Source organism: Clinocottus analis, unplaced genomic scaffold (genome assembly GCF_023055335.1).
Source record: "Clinocottus analis isolate CAN_PGR_092001 unplaced genomic scaffold, fCliAna1.0.p SCAF_11, whole genome shotgun sequence".
Classification (NCBI taxonomy): Eukaryota; Metazoa; Chordata; class Actinopteri; order Perciformes; family Cottidae; genus Clinocottus; species Clinocottus analis.
In genome coordinates, this window is record NW_027175832.1 from 8891364 (window position 1) to 8898165 (window position 6802).

A 6802-nucleotide genomic window follows, 5' to 3' on the forward strand; every position below is an offset into this window, starting at 1 on the left:
CACCTATGCCTCGTTACCTCCCTCTTGTATTTAAACCCTGTTTGTCTTCTGTCCCCTTATTGGCTCGTACAGTGTGTCACCGCGTGTCCACCCTGTAAGTGGTCTGTAGACCTTTGTGTTAGATTAGTGTTTTTTGGAAGCCTGAGTTTTGGATTGATTTTACTTTTTGAACTGTTGCTAAGGCGTTTGGGTCCTCCTTTAAATCATCCCCTGACACAACATCCCTGTGTACTTTAATCTGCAAAGGCCAGCTTGAAGCGTTCTGCTTCCATAGAGACATAGGAGGTGAAATCTGATTAGATAAGAGCTCTCCTTTAAAAAAAAAAGTAGCTATGGAAGCAGCGCTGCAGGCTGGAAGCAGAGCAAAGAGGAAGACAATTGCTGTGCAGTGAGAAAATGAGGTAATAGGGAAAAATAATAAAATTATAAAATAGCTATAACTTCATATTTCTGTTTAAGACAGCAGAGAAGGTTTAGCTGGCCCCGCCGGCCCACCACTGGGTTTACATAGCAAAACTGTTCAGGTTTCAGAAAAGCTCTCAAACTACTTAGTCAGGTTAAGAAAGGAGGTATGACTTTCTGCCGTCTTCATGCTTCCTGATTGATCAAGTGTTACATTGATTTAACTTCTGCGAGATACAGTGCACTCATTCTTCGTAGGCGTAGCGTCGAGCGCTGTATAAGAACAGCCACCTCCAAAGCCTTCCACTTCAAAGTTCTCGCACCAGGAGTGTAAAACAGCCTAATGAAAAGGAGAATACTGTACTAATAACGTCAAAGATGCCTTAAACGTCACAGGTCAAGGTCGTGTCGCGGACCCAATGATCTACAACGAGGGGACCGGATCTGTCTCTATTCTCATGACTCCCTCATCACCTGCCCTGTCTCCTTCTCTTCTCCCTCCCCATTTCCTTTTTCTGTTTTAATCCAGTCTTTCTCCTTCTCATTTCTTTTCATCTGTCTCTGTCGTTCCCTCAATTTGCTCCCTCCACCTGCCCCCCGCGTTGTCTTTACCTTCCGCTCTGTCTCTGTCCTCATCTCTCCCTCCTTTCCTTGTCACGGCGAGGCCACTGCTGTCGGGGAAGTTTTCCCAACCTCCTCATCCTCTCATTTTTCATCAGCCCATCTCCTCACACCCTCCCACCCCTCCATGCACAAACACACACCGGCTCCCATCCCCTCCCTCTCCTCTCTCCCTGTCCGTCCGTGGCACAAATGCATTTGTTCAATACCTCCAGCAAACAGATTAGCGAGCTGTTATCAGCGACAGGGAGACGGTGATAATGGTTTTCACCACATCTTCTCTCTGCCACAGATTAAAATGGGCCAGGTCACACAGACACACACACAAACACACACACACACACACTCATGCACTTTCACGTTCACTCACTAACACATGCAAACACCTGCGTAACCACGACAATGTCAAATAAATACACACATTTTGATCTAATACACAAGATAATACGCACGTGTCCTCACGCATTCATGCATTATGAAAACATATTGTAACTTATATCCCGCACGCACGTACACACACACACACACACACACACACACACACACACACACACACACACACACACACACACACACACACACACGCACACACACACACACACACTTCTACAACAGGCGCAATATGCAATCTGTTTTCCTCTTCTGCTCCTCCATCCCCCTCTCCTCCTCTGCTTGTCTCTCAGCTCGCCATTGGATTTCCTGTCCAATCTATTGTCGCAAGCCGGGGCCAAAAGATACAAGGTGAAGTCAGTTTCAATCTGATGGGCCATTGTTTTGGCTTTGGCTTTTCACACACACAAACATGGTCACGCACACATTTTATACCAGCCGATTCTCTGTTTGGCCATCGATCGTATAGCTTCGCCCCTGCCGCTTGTCACCTTGGTGAATGTGTGTGTGCGTGTGTGTGTGTGTGTGTGTGTGTGTGCGTGTGTGTGTGTGTGTGTGTGTGTGTGAAAATCTGATCAACTTGACCCTGCTGTATTAAGCGGAAAAAGTTTTCTTTTCAACACGGTTGAAGTGCTTGAGATCAGGTCAGGGCCATATTTAGGATATTTAGCATATTAACGTTCGACCTGAGTCTGAACAGTATATACATCCATCCAACTCTCAGGTGAAAGGTGAAGCCAAGTTCAAGATTGCAATTGTAGTGGCTGATAGTACCAATAAAAACCTCCATGTCTGCCTGCACCCTGACGCTAGGAAGCGCTATAGTAGCAGCTGCGTGAATACAAACTTTAGCCGCAGACCAGACCGGCCACAGAGACACAAACTCGTCTTCAACCTATGACATCGTCTTTTTACCACTCCTCCAGATGTCTAGACACTGAACGGACCCCTCATTTTAACCCTCGGATTGGTCAGCCCAAACTCACTGTAGGACTTGGCTGGAATGTCCACCTGATCGGCTGTTGTTCTCCTGTCTTTGTGCCTGTTTCCTACAGTATCTCCTAAATCTTCTCACCTTCAACTCATTGCAGCTCCTACGAGGAGACACGTGATAAGATTATGCACGTGAAATTGGGAATGTTTCGCAATCCAGGGCTAAATATCTCGGCGGGAAGCTTTGTCCAATGTCCAGTGGTGATTAACCGAGCTGGCGGTCAGTGTGCTGTTTCTCTCCCCTTGTAAACCCCTCCAGCGGCGCCCTTAGACCACTCAATAATTAATGCGAGGGATGCTCGGTGTTTTACGGGAGGCCGCGGCCGTGCTTTATCGCTGTGCCACATCATTCTCATTAGGCCAGATTCGATCAAGATTCAGTGTACACAAAGACACACAGAGAGAGAAGCAGTGAAATACAGAGAGAGCGAAGCGAAACCACCTGACCACACAGAACCACCTTAAACAGCCTCTGCTCCTTTATGTCCCTTCCTCTATCACCATCTCCACCTAACCCATTAGTAGGCTTCTCTCGACAACCCTCGGCTTCGGTGTGTGCGTGTGTCTGTGTGTCTGTGTGCGGGTAAGAGAGAGAGAGAGAGAGAAAATAAAGCGGTTGTGTGATAAGATATACATATTTAATGAGACGGAATGAGATGTGGGTGAGGGCAAGGTCAGGGGTGACACGCACTTCAAACATGCAGAGCCCCTCATAGACATGTTAACATATACATACTAAGTGAAGACCACACACACACACACACACACACACACACACACACACACACACACACACACACAGAAGAGTGTGTGAAGTATGGTCTCATTAGGCAGGCTGTATGGGATTAACAACGGCAGTGACATTTGGTGGCTTGTAAGCGACCAGTCTATAAAAACAGACTGCAAAGGTGTGTGTATATGTGTGTGTGTGTGTGTGTGTGTGTGTGTGTGTGTGTGTGTGTGTGTGTGTGTGTGTGTGTGTGTGTGTGTGTGTGTGTGTGTGTGTGTGTGTAGGTGTGTGCGTGTGTGTGAGAGAGAGATATAAATGTTTCTACATCTCCAATTTTTGCTCTCATACTGTGTCGCGGACACAAGCGCACACACTTGTACACATACACCTGGCAACGGAGGGCCCCGACATGTTTGATAGGAGAACCTTATTATTTGTCCCCTGGGCATTTTAGCCGGTCTAGCTTTCCTTTTTTTTCAGCTGGAGTCAAAGTGATTATGTGATACAACTTTTATTACGCAGCTTTGTCCTAATACAAAGCTCCCACCCCAGAGGATTCTGGGGGAACGCATGTGCTAACTGTACCTCTGTCATTTTCTTACTTTGTATCCGTCACTCTTTTGTTTTTGTTTTTTTCTCGCCCTCGCCGCTTGCTTGCTGCCTACCTCCCGCCAATAATCACATGCAAACCCATACAAGCGCACCTACACACGGCGGCTGCAAATTCTAACACACGCACACACGCACGCACGCACGCACACACACACACACACACACACACACACACACACACACACACACACACACACACACACACATTCTACAATTTACCATCCTGAGGGTGGCGGATGGCAGAGCAGGCTCAGCAGGCAGTGGCTGCCAAATAAGCCAATGTAGAGGAGATATTCTGGTTAATGAGCTGCGGAAATACAGTTCTCACCTAGTGTGTGTGTGTGTGTGTGTGTGTGCGTGTGTGTGTGTGTGTGTGTGTGTGTGTGTGTGTGTGTGTGTGTGTGTGTGTGTGTGTGTGTGTGGATGTACATATAAGGGAAATAAGAAAGAATGGATGGGTGAAAAAAAAAGTGAATATTGTGTCTTCCCAGTAATGTTTCGGTGTCACTATAATCTTCCTTCTCATGTCTTCTTCTTCTGTTCTTCCTTTTTAAAGTCGACTCTCAGCCCTTGCTTGGGTGTGTTTCTGTAAATATAGGTTCTATTGGTCATGGTAACATTGTACCAGACACAACCTGGCGGCAGCCTCCAGTTCTGACAAGATAAGCCGGTGCAGAAGTGTTTTGAAGGTGCATTCTTTTTAATGGCCGACAGGAGGAGACTCCTCTGGTTGTGTAGTGTACGAGACTTCTCTCTTGATTTATAGCCTCAGTAAACATTGTAAACGTGAGTTTACATCTCAATCTCTAGTTCAAAGTCTTTTTCAATACCGCATGATGTTCATTTGGTAAAATATGGTCCATTTAGAATCAAGCTGAGCACATAGAAGAGTATGCTTTCGGGCCGGCTCACTGTGATTGACAGGTCACTGAGTCCTATATACCATCTCTACTTATAGTAACTTCTGTTTACTGGTTTCAAAAAGCCAAGATGGCGACGGCCGTGACTAAAAATGGCAACTAACCAGCAGGTAACGTCACGATGACTGCGTCCACTTCATACAGTGTACAAAGCCTCTGCTCAGATCTTCGTCACCATAAATGGATCCAGGTTCATAATAGATGGTCCGAGCAGAGAAAATAAAAGCTGTTGTAAACATGGCTTTCCTTTCAGTGTCTTTATATTACACACAAGCAGGCAAGAAAAACATATTGTCATTCTTTGTTTACCAGTGTAGGCGATGATATTGTAGGGTTGACCATTGGTGCTCTTGTTTGATAACCATCAGTAATAATGTGGATGGATTGAGTGGATGAAGGTAAATATATAACAGATAGTAAACTTTAAGTGATGCAGTCCTTAAAACCGGAGAAAAAAATTCAACTTTTAAGTTGTATGATGATATACATATATTAAGTCTCATATCACAATAACAATATAACATCAATATGTTGCCAAGCCTTTCACACCATGCATTACATATTGCAAAAATGAACTCTCGTACACTCGCTACAGAGACTTTCTGCATAAAAGAAATGATGCAGATGGACGACGCAAGTGCTCGGCAGCTAACCGGCCGTTAATCGGTCACATCGCAATCTGACCGGCGCGCCTGAAAATGGGATATTGCACCGCCTGACACAGATTGTGATGTCGATTTTATGGGACCTGCAGCGTGACGCGCAGCCGTCCTGCAGCACCGCTGTCATCCCACTGTGTGTGAGGGCCTTAAGGTACGGTGAAGGTTAAGCAATTAAAAGACTTGATTAAGGGTTCGGAAAGAAGAAGAAAAAACGTTAAAAATGGAAGAAAAAAAAAGGTCAACATTAATTGTTGGAACTGGGCGGGCAGACTTTTTTCTTTTTTTTGTGCTAATTTTATAAAGGACACACTGCCTCCCTCCTGCAATGGCACCGAGTGTTGCCAACGGGCATAAATCATCATGTGCTGCGAGATATCGACTTACTGGACTGGTGAGGACGCCTTGAACCATTGGGCAACGGCTCTAGTAGCACATCGGTCATGTGATACTGGTGCCGCCTGCTGTAGTCCTCAGCATCCCATAACAACTATTAACAGCGCTACAGTGCAGCGGCAGTGTGCCGGTGCGCAGTGCATTCATTTCAGAGCTAATGCTCAAAAACAGAGCAGATAAAGAAGGAGCAGCACCTGCTCAGCCCGGATAGAGTTTCATTCTCTCTCCGTCTCCCTCCTCCACCCTCTCCTTGCTTCTCTTTACCTGCAATTTCATAACGTCTTCTCCTCCTCAGACCATTTCACATCGTCCCTTTCTCCATCACACTCTCCTCTCCTTTCACCGTCTCTCTCCTTTTCTCTTCTTCGTTCTTCTCTCTCTCTCTCTCTCTCTCTCTCCACATCTCTCCCTCTGTCAGCGCGACGATGATTATGACTAGTGAGCATAATGCATAGCCATGAATAGGACTGTCCGGCTGATTGTGATGTATAGCTTTTCATTACCGCTCCCCAGCCCCCGTCATTAGGCGCTGGGAGGATGGGTGGAGTTGGTGGAGACAGAGAGAGAGAGAGAGAGAGAGAGAGAGAGAGAGAGAGAGAGAGAGAGAGAGAGAGAGAGAGAGAAAGAGAGAGAGAGGTGAATGGAGGTGACGGCAGTGGGGTATCTATTTATCCGCTAATTTGTAAGAAAAAGCCCTTCCCCTCCCTGTGCGGTGGCAATCAGGGGACAAGGTAATCGCCCCGCACGTGCAAGAGGCCCCGACGGCCGGCATCTGATGAAGAGCTATGTGGTGTCAGGCAATAGTGTGAAAGAGAGAAACGGGGTGTAAGGGGGGAGCGTGTTCGTGCGACACACTTTGAAAAGTATCCATCTGATTTTACACAACGTGAGAAAAGGTGGTGAGGTGATTCCACTTGTTTCCGATGCAAATCGACTTCTTTTTCACAGACCAAGAGTCCGTTCCTTAATAAAAGCAGTCTACCTCATTCCGCTTGCTTTCAACAGCAGCCATACTTGTCTCAGGCTGCAATGGGGACGGATTCCCGCGCATGTAGCTGAGTCTGAACTAAATGATGTGT